The sequence below is a fragment of the Pseudophryne corroboree genome, chromosome 4 (assembly GCF_028390025.1).
Source record: "Pseudophryne corroboree isolate aPseCor3 chromosome 4, aPseCor3.hap2, whole genome shotgun sequence".
In the NCBI taxonomy this organism is placed as follows: domain Eukaryota; kingdom Metazoa; phylum Chordata; class Amphibia; order Anura; family Myobatrachidae; genus Pseudophryne; species Pseudophryne corroboree.
This window is the reverse complement of record NC_086447.1, coordinates 593,441,700-593,456,041: the sequence shown is the minus strand read 5'-3', so window position 1 is coordinate 593,456,041 and position 14,342 is coordinate 593,441,700. Positions and strand designations below refer to the sequence as shown.

At 47.7% G+C, this 14,342-nt stretch overlaps 1 protein-coding gene across 2 annotated transcripts in view; it reads left to right on the top strand.

Annotated features, from left to right (window-relative positions):
* The window catches only part of PDE10A (phosphodiesterase 10A), a 490,921-nt gene that overhangs the window by 61,698 nt on the left and 414,881 nt on the right, over positions 1–14,342 (top strand). The window lies entirely within an intron of this gene.

Below are 14,342 nucleotides of genomic sequence, written 5' to 3'. Positions count from 1 at the left end.
ACACATTCTTCCACCTCATGGTAAGGCTCTTGTTTCGTCTTCCTGGCAGCCAGGGCCGTCTTTTCGTATGGACTAAATGAGCTCTTGCCCAAGGGCACCAGGAGTATAAGGGCCCTAGGCTGATAGCTGAGGGTCCCCTCTTTCTAGGGGTACCCAGATTTTTGAAAATCTGCAATGGGGAACCGGAGATATCAACTTGAAGGCAGTGGTCCCCATCCAAGCCTGTTAATTGCTCTTCCCAGCCAGATATCTCTGGTTCTGTCTGACTTAGCGTTTTTCTGAGGGTATAAGCCAAAAGCTGTGACTCTCTCCTTTTGGTGGACACTGACCGCTTGTCTCTACTATGCCCAGAACAAGAGATATCATCCTTCAAGCAGCTGGTCCCTGCTCCAGCTCCACACGCCTAATATGCAGTTTTACATTTTCATTGGTGAATTGCTCTGGCTCCTGAACTCTGATCCCCAAGTACCCAGAACCTTCTGAAAGGTGGGATTCACTAGTTTTGTATCCCATTCAAAGCTAAGAAATATATTTTCAGGAACTTGAGATATCTGCAGTCAAGCAAGCTGCCCTCCCACCGGAAAATTATAAATATTAAGCCCACTCTACAATCCACTCCTCCCCTAAGTATTAAACACCCCCGACCACCCTGGAAGTCATGTACCAGGGCTTCTTCATTCAGCCAAATGCCCCCTTCTACAGTTTAGCCCCATCTGTGCAATAAAGGAGTAATTGGCAGAAATTACTGCTCCAGGTCCTACATGCTGAGCGGAAGATAGAACATCCCCTACCACCCGCGGGACATCAAAGGTGCCGCTGATAGTACCACCCACTCCTACCACCGGAGGATGGGTAGGGGGCCCAGTGCATTGTTGTGCCCAGGGGCCTTCACTGCTGTTAAGACGGCCCTGTTAGCAGCTACTCAGTCTTTGGTCCAGTGTACTGATTGAGGGTTCAGATACACACACTGCAAGCTTGGCAGAAGAAGCTGCTACCCTGGGTATGTGCATTAGCTCTGCTCTGTACCTTTAAGTGCATGTTGTGGCAGCAGCTCTAGTAATCCTATTATCTGCTATCGCTGTTGTGGTGGGGGGAGGGGTGTCTGGGCAAGCACCCCACCTGCATTTGCCTATGCATAAAAGTAGGAAAAACAGCACATTATTAGTGAGAAGATTTAGGCGTCCCGCTCCACCGCAACCTAGGAGGTTAACAATAGGACCCAGCGGAATTGTGAAATGGAGTTTAGGCCACATAGCATACCTCCAAATTGTCCCAAAATTAGAAGGACAGTCACATTTATCACACTATCCTGCCAGCAGGCCATAGTCGTATGTGTAGGGGAGGGGGGGGGGGAGGGAAGGGGGGAATTGAGTTGGGAAGCGTGTGTATGACATCTAATCATGTGACAGAGGGAGTGCTGGGCATCCCCCCCCACAGTGACTAAAACAGGGATGCGGCTAGTTGATGTGGCGTTTCCCGCAGGGCCATGCCCCCTCACCACAAGGCCATGCCACCTAATTTGGGGTATTATAAAAGGCATAGGAACTGTGAAATCTATAGACTCTGTGTGCCCCGTAATTCCGATCTTTTTGTAGAGCTGAAAGTTTATATTGGAATGCTTCTTGTACCACAAGGCTTAATGCTTTATGAGCGCATGTTGTAAACCGCTTCTCCGACTACAGTGAATCCATTCCTAAGCGGCTGGTTATAAACGGCATCTAAATATGGCAACGGCTCAGGAGACCCTCTGGTTCCAGTGCACCTGATCACTCCTTACGGGTGGTATTCAGTATGCCGGCTGTTGGGATCCCAGCGCTCAGTATACCGGCGCCAGAATCCCGACACCCGGCTTACCGGCAACTATTCTCCCTCTTGGGGGTCCACGAGCCTGCGGTCGCCATGGGTTCTGTTCCCACTCTATGGGTGTCGTGGACACCCACGAGTGGAAATAGTCCCTGTTGGTCGGCATGCCGACCATCGGGATACCGAGCCGGCGGGATGGTGGAGGAGGTCATGTGACTCTCGGTCAGCAGACCGCCGGTCACATGAATACCACTCTTCTGTACAATACGCCAACATTTTTAAACAGAAGGCACAGGTACAAACTTGTGCTTCTGGTCCCTACTGTCAAGATTTCATTTCTGGTCCTCCCCACCTGGCGGCTGCTGGCAATAGCAGCTGCTGGGGATGTGTAAAGTAACCCCCCTCCACCCTCCCCCAACCTTCCCCAGTGAGTACCCTGGTGGCTGCTGTTAAAATGAAAGTCGCAATGTTTCCAATGGTGCTGACTGATGTTTCAATGTTTGGAGCAGGGCCGTCTTTTCGTATGGGCTCAATGGGCTCTTGCCCAAGGGCCCCAGGAGTATAAGGGCCCTAGGCTGATAGCCGAGGGTCCCCTCTTTCCAGGGGTACCAGATTTTTGAAAATCGGCCCTGGGGAACCGGAGATATCCGACTTGAAACCAGTGGTCCCCATCCAAGCCTGGTAATTGCTCTTCCCAGCCAGATATCTTGGGTTCTGTCTGACTTAGAGTTTTTCTGAAGGTATAATCCAAAATCTGGGACTCTCCCCTTTCAGTAAACACTGGCAGCTTGTCTCTATTCTGCCCAGAACCAGAGATATCAGCCTTCTAGCAGCTGGTCCCTGCTCCAGCTCCACATGCCTAATATGCAGTTTTATATTGTCATTGGTGAATTGCTCTGGCTCCTAAACTCTGATCCCAATGTCCCCAGAACCTCCTGAAAGGTGGGGCTCTCTAGGTTTTTTTTATCCCATTTAATGCTAAGAAACATATTTTCAGAAACTTGAGATATCTGCAGTCAAGCAATCTGCCCTCCCACCGGAAAATTATAAATATTAAGCCCACTCCACTATCCACTCCTCTCCTGCGTATTAAACACCCCCTACCACCCTGGAAGTCATGTACAGGGGCTTCTTCATTCAGCCCAATGCCCCCTTGTACAGTTTAGCCCCATCTGTGCAGTAAAGGAGAAATTACTGCTCCAGGTCCTACATGCTGTGCGGAAGATAGAACACCCCCTACCGCCCACGGGACATCAAACCTGCCACTGATAGCATCCACCAGCCCTTCCTCTGAAGGATGTGTAGGGGGCCCAGCGCATTGCTGTGTCCAGGGGCCTACACTACTGTTGAGACAGCACTGGTTTGGAGGGAAAAAGTGTTTTGTTGTGTGTTTCTGTTTTTTTTACAAATAGCAAAAAAAATATATATATATATATATTTTTTTTTTAAGAAATTTGGATAAGATTATACCTAATTCACTAATTAAAAAAAAAAAAAAAAAAAAAGTCTTTCTGGTTGTTTTTTGGGATTTTTTTTTTTTTAGTTAAGTGGTTAATGTAGTTGGTTTCAGTATGAAACACTGATTGGCAGGGGACCTCTAGTGGTCAAGATTTTCCATTTCAATGGACCATCTTGTGGCTAAGAGGAAAAACTGCAATTGATTATCTTCATTTAAGTATTGGTTTTTAGAATGCCCTAAACGAGGAAAAGGTAGACATGTTTATCATATGGTGCATTCAACAACCTTGCAGCAATAATATTATTATTATTATTATTATTATTATTATTATTATTATTATTATTATTATTCTGTTATTGTAATAGCAATGCAAATATCCTGCAATCTAGTTATCCCTGGTGTACTGTAGATCAGTGCTTTGTATATCACAATCTCAGAGACGAGTGTTGTAATTTTGTCCAGAAACAGCACTTTAAGTACTAGCAATGTCCTAATCAGTGGTGGGCTGAGCCACAGGGCAGAGTGTCATGTGCCCTCCAGGCTGCTCTGTCGCTGAGTGTACGGGACCACGCTCCTCAGACTTCAAAGGGCTTTGGTGGTCCAGTGTTTCATGTGGCTATAGCCACGGTTGCGATTTTGTCAGTGTTGAAGGCAGCCATGGTCACGTGATACGGCCATGGTGCCGCGCATATTCAGACTTATCACACTGTGGATGGAGACCGCTTCGGTGCGGCTATGCTCTGCTCAGCGTGTCACAGATGAGCAGACGGCCGCAGCAGGGACACACAGTAGATTACTGACACGGCTGCCCTGCCCTAGGGCCGTGTCATCCAGAACCCCCCCTCACAGATTTATATGGTACCCCCACACACAAAAAAACAAAATAATAATAAAAGTGATGGCATAAATGGGAGCCTCAATCTTAATAGAAGTGTGTAGTTCAACAGCAGTTGGTGGGCTACTCAATATTGGACATCCCCTGGTAGGACGACTCCACATCGGAGCCTCTGTCCAATAGGCGACTCCCATCTGTGGTAGTTCTAGGGTGGTCAAGCAGGGTCATCACCCAGGGTGCTGCTGCCTAAGGGCGTGGCCGCAGGCACCCCGCCGGCTGCACCTGTCTGCTCTCGTCCACCGCCAATTTTTTTTTCCATCTGTCCCAGGCTCACAGCACTGCTGTTAGTGAGCTCTTTCCCTCCCACCTATCCAGAATGCCAGTGTGCACTGCATTCTGAAAGCAGCCGCGGGGAGAGAAGATGGAGCGGCAGCAGCACCACAGGGTCGGGTGACAGGGTGTCAAACTACACGTAGCCGCTTGTCTGAGCCCCTGGAACTGAGGAGATCCATCACCCAGGCAGTCCCAGATCCCGTCGCCAACAGCAACACAATGAAGCACATGGCCAGCAGGGAGAAACCTAGAAGAGTCCAAGAATTGCTGGGGGAAAGGAGATCTGTGTGCCGGCCCCCTGCCAGGGTGAGTGTATACTTGCGCGCTCTCTCTCTCTCTCTCTCTCTCTCTCTCTCTCTCTCTCTCTCTCTCTCTCTCTCTCTCATGTAACAATTATATGTAGAACTCTGTTTGAATGCACAACAGGAAACTTGGAAATAAGCTGGTGTTGTCTTTATATAACAGTCTCGTATAACCAGCAATGACAATTAGGCTGGCGAGTTGCGGGAACAGGTAAGCAAGCTGGCATTGTCTTTATAGAACACAGTCTAAACCCACCTTTTGCAGTAAGAAGCACACGGGTATATAAACTTTAACAGGCACTGCTGGGCGGAGCTTGCATTACAATAACCCAGCCTTTGTAGTAATATATCCACAGATGTATGAGCTTTAACAGGCACTGCTGTGCGGAGCTTGGATAAACGGTCAATAATAAACCAGCATAACACAAACATAAACCGTAACATATCGTAAGTTGCTGGGAGCACATATCCATCATAAACAATCACTTTCCAATATCTCCGCAGCAATTACCAAGGGGGGATTCTACACAATCCCAGATAAGGGCACCAATATGAGGGGAACCTACCCCTATATTTAACTAATTTGAGCCGGTCACAGGAGTTATAGGGGAGCCAACCCCTTTTACTTGCTTTATAAGAGCAGGGCACCTAGAGTTGAGGGGAGAGTACCCCCTTTATTAATAGTGTTCCCCAATGCAGAGTTTTGCAGCAGAAGGGTTAAAGGGCACTGACAATGAGAGGAGCCCACCCCTTTCATAAACTAACTTGCGGGGTACCCTAGAAATGAGGGGAGCCTACCCCCTTTTCTAAATGATGGGCAAGTGCAGAGTCCTGCATCGGAAGGGCATAAGCAGGGGCAGAGTCCTGCTGCGGAGCTTCTGCCACCTCCAACACCCCACGTCTTCAGCGACACCCGGAATGCAAGGCACTGCACCGGGGATGCGCCCATGAAGCAGCCGTTGGTGAAGGAGTCCTCTTTTTCTGAGGGTCCAGTGAACACACTCCTCCTGCAGTCCTGGGGGCCTCTCCTTTGTGCTGTCGGGATCAGTACTAAATCCCGCTGGACGGGATCCCGACGGTCGAAATACCGGCGCCGGATTCCCGACCACACAATCCCGACAGGGGTGGCGAGCGGAACGCAGCCCCTTGCGGGCTCTCTTTGCTTACCACGCTGCGGGCACGGTGCCTCGCTACCCTCGGCACACTATTATAGTCTCCCTCTATGAGTGTCGTGGACACCCACGGATGGAGAATATGTCGGGATTGTGCCGGTCGGGATTCCGGCATCGGTATTTCGACCGCCGGGATTCTGTCCAGCGGGATCTTGACCGCCTCCCGTGCTGTCCTCCGCGCTGCCTGTTCCTCCGGCCAACGTCTCCTCCACTCAGCCGCTGCCTCTTCCTGGTCTTTCCTCTCATCCTGGTCTTTCGCTGGCGTTGTCTTCTCCACTCCGGCGGGCGTCTGCTGTCTTCAAGCGGCAGTGATTTCTCTTCTCCAGTCATGGTCTCCGGTCCACGCCATCCTCTGGCAAGGATCCTTGCTGGGTCTTGACGCTGGTGGCGAGCCGTCCTCTGCGCTGCCAGCGCTCTTCCTGTCTCTGCCGCGGGGGTCCTTGCATCAACTGGGATCCTCACGGGGTCTTGCCATGGGGAACTGCCTGCGCCGTCTGGGTCTTTTGGCAGGGGGCCTTGCGGAGTCCTTATGTGGATGACCTCTGACTGACTGCCTGACTTATTTGCGCCACAGGTCTTCTCACAGTTCTCCTCTGGATACTTCTTGTATTACAACTGACTGCTCCACAATGCTTCTTTCACTTCCCTGATCATGTGCTCCTTGATGGCGGGTCCTCCTCGGTCTGGCAGCAGCAGGGACTGCCCTCTCACAGTCCGGGTCTTTGTGACCGCTGGTCCTGGGAATTTCCAGCAGGGGTCTCTACAGGGGTCCATCCGTGGTCCTTGCGCCTGCTTGATGTAGCGGGATACTCACACTGAGGCAGCTTCCTCAATATCTGCCACAGCCACTGACCCTTAGACCGTGCCAGCCAGTTCAGTCCTCCTGGCTATTGGGAATCCACCTCCCCATTGGACCATGCTACATCTGTCTATATAGCTGTGTATCTCTCTCTCTCTCTCTCTCTCTGAGCGGACAGGGTCAACCAAAGTTCAGCTCTGACATTACTATAGGGCTGTATGGATTTCCCCATATGTAAGGGGACAATATACAACCAGGGGACCCCTGCATATTAAAAAAAATAAAAATAAATGTATGTGTGGGGGTATTACAAGTATAATATGAATTGGTACTATTCTGTGGCTGCGCCCTTTCCCCATGAAGCCACGCTACTATATATTTGGTGCGCGTCTTCGGGGGAGGTGCCAAATGAAATTGCAACCCTGAGCTCACCAAGGTCTAGAAGCGGCCCTAACTCCAATATAGGCAAGGCCATGGAAAGCCTGGCTGCACCCTGAAAAGAAGTGGAGCAGAAGGGTTGTGTCTTTATCCTGTTCAGTGGATGTGACGTTGAGTGAGGGCAGAAGTGCTGTTCTATGCCCTTAAAGCGCTTTTATTTTGTCCAAATGTAGCATCTGGCCACCAATTGTACCCTCGCAGGCTCATTTTGCTCGCCACAGGTAACTATTCCCAATAAATGTCCATGTGGGTAGTAGATGACGTCATGGTACATTAACTAACTAAAGGGTATCTAGCTGCAATCACAGGGGAGGAGCAGAAGGAATTAAGTTGAATATAAATGATAAACTGAATTCAGTAACACTAGGCCTATTTTTTTTTTTTTATTGATATCTATTATACCAAAATCCTTAATTTAAGTATTCACCATTACTTATGGGCCAGTGCTCGGGACTTTCCCCCCAGGCTAAAAGTTGTTCGTCAGCCCCTGGTCCTGATAGTCCAAAAAACCATACAAGGGTTCATTCAGTCCATCAATGTATACACTGGAGGAGGTCCAACACATTTCGTCCTGGAAAGGACTTCACCAAGGGGAACAGGATAATCTGTAGTATGTGTATGTATACGTATACATAAACAGGAACCTATGGTCTTGATGAACTAAAATAATCATTGGATCGGTATGTTGAAAATAAAGTGTATAAATATGCACAGAACAAACATGACTCGTATGGTCATATTGATGTTGTGTACTGAGAGCGTTCCCTTAACTTTTTTCTTTTGTTGTTTTAGGTGTTTGTGGAAAGTTCACCATCTATCTATAGCTATCTACTATAATTAAGCTTGACACAATATCCTTTAAATCTGGGATCTATGATTTATACAGGTTCTATGGCTGGCTAAATTTTACATGGGTTTAATCAGCCACAGAACCTGTGTATATCATACAGATTATTATCCTTTATTTATATGCTGCCACATGGGATCCGCAGCGCCCAGTTACAGAGTACATAAACAATTAAGCAAAACAATAAAACAGTGACTTAAGGCCCATACACACTATGCAATATTGTTCACAATCTGATATTATTCAGTCCTAAATGATATTGCATAATGTGTATGCATGATCCGACGTAAGATGAGTGCTCCCGCGGGTCGCATGTGACGTTGTGCGCCGGACTGTATGCAGTCTTGATGAGGTTATATTTTGTGGTTTTGAACGCCAGTGATGACTTTGTTTCTAGACATCGTTTGACATCATTTTGTACTGTGTACACACGATCCGATCTGATGTCTTATACAATATCATACGATATTGTATCGTATGGGATCGCATAATGGGGGTAATTCCAAGTTGATCGCAGCAGGAATTTTGTTAGCAGTTGGGCAAAACCATGTGCACAGCAGGGGAGGCAGATATAACATGTGCAGAGAGAGTTAGATTTGGGTGGGTTATTTTATTTCTGTGCAGGGTAAATACTGGCTGCTTTATTTATACACTGCAAATTAGATTGCAGATTGAACACACCCCACCCAAATCTAACTCTCTCTGCATATGTTAAATCTGCCTCCCCTGCAGTGCACATGGTTTTGCCCAACTGCTAACAAAATTCCTGCTGCGATCAACTTGGAATTACCCCCAATGTGTACATAGCATTACAGTTCAAGACAATATAGGACAAGTACAGGGTGTATTAAACATATACTGTAGCTGCGCCAGCAGACCCTAAAATAAATATTGGAACGGCAGAAAACTTGGGGATTTTGGTGCAGTCTATGGGAGTATTGAAAAGAAGATAGGTTAAGTCAGAGATGGAAAAGCACATGAGGGAAAAGGGCCCTGCTTGTGAAAACTTACATTATAAAGGGGATCTGTCCTCCTGGTCTAGACTCCATATGTTAAGAGTCGTGGCGCACAGGGAGCATGCGAGCTGCTAGCTTCCTATTATTAGCATTGCTGTTCAAATAAAACGCACAAGCTGATTAAGATAAGCTGCATGCATATATTCTGTGTGCAGCTGTATACAGTGTCAGTGGAAAACTGACGGTGTAACGTAACATTTCATATGCAGATACAGCTGCAGTCACACACAGAATATACACAATACGGTTCCGGTATGAATGGTCGACCATGTTATGGTCGACAGTCATTAGGTCGACCATTATTGGTCGACATTGACATGATCGACATTGACACATGATCGACACATGAAAATGGTCGACACATGGCAGGTCGACACATGGAAAGGTCGACATGAGTTTTTTAACTTTTTTGGGTGTCGTTTTTTGCGTAAAGTGACTGGGAACCCCAATTAGTGCACCGCGTTCCCTCGCATAGCTCGCTTCGCTCGCCATGCTTCGGGCATGGTGCCTTCGCTTCGCTCGGCACAGATTACCGTTCCAATCGTAGTCCACGTGGATCGTAAAGTATGGAAAAGTTCCCCAAAAGAAAAAAAGTAAAAAAAACCAGGTCGACCTTTTCACGTGTCGACTGTGTCCATGTCGACCATGTCAATGTCGACCAATAGTGGTCGACCTAATGACTGTCGACCATAACATGGTCGACCATGTGAACGGATAGTTACCACACAATACTGCATATCATTGTATTACACGTAATCTGTTTGTGCTTCTTAATTGCATAGCAAATTAGCAATGCGAATAAGATGCATTTTCATTGGGGGGAAAAAAGCGCACAAAAAGATGCTCGACATTGATAAGCTTACTTGGATTAGGTGCCACTAGAAGGGTGGTTTAACATTACTGCAGCAATGACAACTGAGGACACATCTCTCAGTATCCCGTACTAAAGGGATATTATGGTAAGTCTATATATAATGCACACTTACCGACTCTAGCGGAAATTGTGGGAAACTCAGTTTTTCGTGTTGTTCCCCCGCATCCCTGGAAGAGTCTGCATTCCTCCAACATCCCGCTCAACAGGCAGGATAGGGAGAATATGCTGGGGATCGCGGGTCAATATGGAGGGAACGAGGCTAAGTGATGCAAATGGCAATCTTTTTTTATCTCCGCCCCTTCCCAGAAGACTCACGATTTGCAGGACCCATCATGGGGTGGGACTTAAATATGTGAAAGCCCGGCCCCGCTCCCCGAAGTGCCCAGCTGTATCTCCTCTCCGGGCTTTTCCTGAAGAGGAGTATTAAAAAGTCTTCCAGTATGATGTAGTGCATTTCATAAATAAATAATGTTGATGGCTTCTCTTTCAATTTTCCTGGAAATACATTAGTGTGCAGTAACTATAGAAATGTAAATAAAGATGCGGTAATATGCCAATGTGAAAAAGAAAATGAGTTTGTGGTAGAGAAACAGTGATGTACATGGAAGAGTTTGACCTATAATCACAGCGCCATGGTTTGCTCAACTTTCCCTTTTAAAGATGTTTTGGAATGTGGCCATCTCAACCAAACAACTCTGTTGCTCTGTTGTTCTCCTTCCCTTATGCTACACATCTTATATCAACCTTTGTTTAACCTCCCTTATCTGAAATCGGCATAGGATACAGTTATTTTTGTTGAGTCCACATGAACCTTGTCTAGCAGGAAGCTTTGTTGAAGGAGATAGAGTAGATAAGATGAGAAGTAGAACAGGAATCTACAACAATTCCCCCCCCCCCCCCCCCCCCCCCCCGAAATGAAAATACTATAAGTTCAAATCAATTATTTTTCTTTACTAATTTAATATTTAAATCTTTTAATGTGAAAGGACTGCAGAAGCCCCTACACTATAGTAATATCAGTGGGAGGGATCACGGCACTTTCAGCCAGTCTGATGCTAGATTGCGGTCATCATAGGAAAATAAAGTAAATGTGCAACACTTTAAAAAAAAAAAAAAATGTCCTTTTGAGTAATTTACAGTTGTACAATAAGAGTTCAGCTGGTATGTGAATATTTTTACTATTGTGGATATAACTATGGGGGTCATTCTGAGTTGATCGCTACCTGAAAATGTTCGCTGCGCAGCGATCAAGCAAAAAAACGGCACTTCTGCGTATGTGGCGCAATGCGCACGCGCGACGTACTTTCACAACGGCCGATGCAGTTTTACACAAGGTCTAGCGAAGCTTTTCAGTCACACTGCTGGCCACAGTGTGATTGACATGAAGTGGGCGTTTCTGGGTGTCAACTGACCGTTTTCGGGGAGTGTTCGAAAAAACGCAGGCGTGCCAGGAAAAAAGCAGGCGTGGTTGGGAGAACGCAGGGCGTGTTTGTGACGTCAAATCCGGAACTGAACAGTCTGAAGTGATCGCAAGCGCTGAGTAGGTCTGGAGCTACTCTGAAACTACACAATTTTTTTTTGTAGTCGCTTTGCGATCCTTTTGTTCGCACTTCTGCTAAGCTAAAATACACTCCCAAAGAGCGGCGGCTTAGCGTTTGCACTACTGCTAAAAACAGCTAGCGAGCGAACAACTCTGAATGACCCCCTATGTACAGTGCCTTGCTAAAGTATTCACCCCCCTTTTGCATTTTCCATGTTTTGTTGCCTCACAACCTGCAATTTAAATGGATTGTTTGAAGGTTTGCATTTAATTCACAGAACATGCCTACAACTTTGAAGATGTGGTGTTGTGGTTTTTTGTTTTTTTTTTTATTGTGAAGCAAGCAACAACTAGGGCAAAATAACAGAAAATTTCAGCGTGCATAACTATTCACCCCCCCCTAAAGTCAGTACTTTGTAGAGCCACCTTTTGTGGCAATTACAGCCGCAAGTCAATTGTCCTTGTGGGAGTGTACATCCCCCCCTCGCCTGCGCGAACGAAGCCCTGCACCACCTGGCCGTATGCATATCCGACATAGAACAAAAGCACCCAGACTCTCTGCTTATAGTACTGGGCGACTTCAACAGAACTAACCTGAGCAAGGAGTCACCTAAGTACAAACAACAATTCACGTGTCCCACTAGGGAAGGGCGTACCCTTGACCACTGCTACACTACCCTCAAGTCTGCCTTCCGGTCTGTCCCGCGTGCTGCACTCGGCCTATCTGACCACTGCCTCGTCCATCTACTCCCTACCTATACACAGAAGCTAAGAGCAGTTAAGCATGTCGTCAAGACTGTTAAGAAATGGACCAATGAGGCCAAGATGAAGCTCCAGGCCTGCTTTGACTGCACGGAATGGGGGGTCTTCGAAGCCTCGGCAACCGACCTGAATGACCTGACAGACACGGTCACATCTTACATCAGCTACTGTGTGGACATGTGTGTACCTACCAATACTTACCGCATTTACAACAACAAGCCCTGGTTCAATGCCCAGCTCAGGCAACTTCGTCGAGCCAAAGATGAGGCCTATAGCAGCGGTGACAGAGCACTATACAAGCGTACTAGTAACTCTCTGACTAAAGGAATCCAGCTAGCAAAAAAGCGGTTCTCGGTTAAGCTGACAAGCGATCTCTCCACCAATGACCCCGTATCTGTATGGAAAGGAATGCAATCCATAACCAACTATAGGAAAACATCGAAGTCCAGCACCATGCACCAAGACCTAGCAGACGAACTGAACCACTTTTATTGCAGGTTCGCAAAAGAAGTCCCCTGCAACCCAAACAATCACCTCTACGATGCCCCGAACACCGACAGCCAACCCCAGGCACTGCAAGTCGCCCAAGAAGAGGTGGATGCATTGTTCAAAAGGGCCAAACCCAGGAAAGCTCCGGGTCCTGACGGAGTGTCACCATCTGCCCTAAGAGCATGTGCGGGTCAGCTCGCCCCCATATTCACCAAGATCTTCAACAAATCGCTGGAGCTACAGAAAGTCCCTTCCTGCCTCAAAAGGTCTACTATCATCCTGGTCCCCAAGAAACCCTCTATCACGAACCTGAACGACTACAGGCCGATAGCACTGACGTCTGTGATCATGAAAACGTTCGAGCATCTGGTTTTGAATCTCCTGAAAACTGTGAGTGGCCCCCAACTGGACCCCCTGCAGTTCGCCTATCGATCGAATCTGTGTGTCGAGGATGCAGTCAACCTGGGCCTGCACTACATTCTACAGCACCTAGACATTCCCGGTACCTGCGTAAGGGTCCGGTTTCTCGATTTCAGCTCGGCCTTCAATACAATCGTCCCCAGCATCCTCCACCCCAAATTACTTCGCCTAGGGGTCCCAGAAGCTACCTGTTCCTGGATAGTAGACTTCCTGACAGATAGGACACAGGTGGTGAAAGCGGGGGAATTCACCTCTCAAGCGCAGTCCATCAGTACAGGGGCCCCTCAGGGCTGTGTCCTCTCACCCCTGCTCTTCTCCCTGTACACAAATGACTGTACCTCAGAGGTGCAATCAGTAAAGATCATCAAATTCGCCGATGATACCACCGTCATCGGCCTCATCAAGGACGGGGACAAATCGGCCTATAGACTGGAAGTAGACCGGTTGGCCCAGTGGTGCATCCACAACAACCTTGAGCTCAACCCTCTCAAAACTGTGGAGATGATAGTGGACTTCAGGAAGAAGTCATCTAGTGCACCTCCGCTAACTATTGCTGACAGTGTGGTATCGCTAGTGGACTCCAAGTTTTTAGGGACCACAATCTCCCGGGACCTTAAATGGGGGTCCAACACTGACGCCACTGTTGGGAAAGCGCAGCAGAGGTTGTTCTTCCTCAGGCAACTAAGGAAGTTCAACATCCCACAGAAGCTTCTGCTCCTCTTCTACTCCGCGATTGTGGAGTCGGTACTGTACTCCTCAATACTCGTATGGTACAGCTCCGCCAGCGCGAGGGACAGATGCAGGCTCCAAAAGGTGGTCAGAACCACAGAGAAGATCATCGGGGCCAACCTTCCTTCAGTCCAGGACCTGTACCTGTCCAGAGCTAAAAAGCGGGCAATGAAGATAGTAAAAGACCAGCTACACCCCGGCCACAGCATGTTTAACTTGCTTCCTTCAGGCAGGCGTTATAGGGCCGTCCCCGCCAGGTCCACCAGAAGCCTTTGACTTTTTTCATTGGTCCCCCCTTCCCCTCCACCTGCTTATCTGTTACCTACTTGGCTGTTGTATAGCAAACCGAAGACAAATTCCTAGTATACGCAAGTATACATGGCCAATAAAGCGGATTCTGATTCTGAAGTCGCTTTGGATAAGTCTCAATGAGCTTGCCACTGGGATTTTTGCCAATTCCTCAAGGAAAAACTTGTCCAGCTCCTTCCTGTTGGATGGTTTCCACTTATGAACAGCAATCTTCA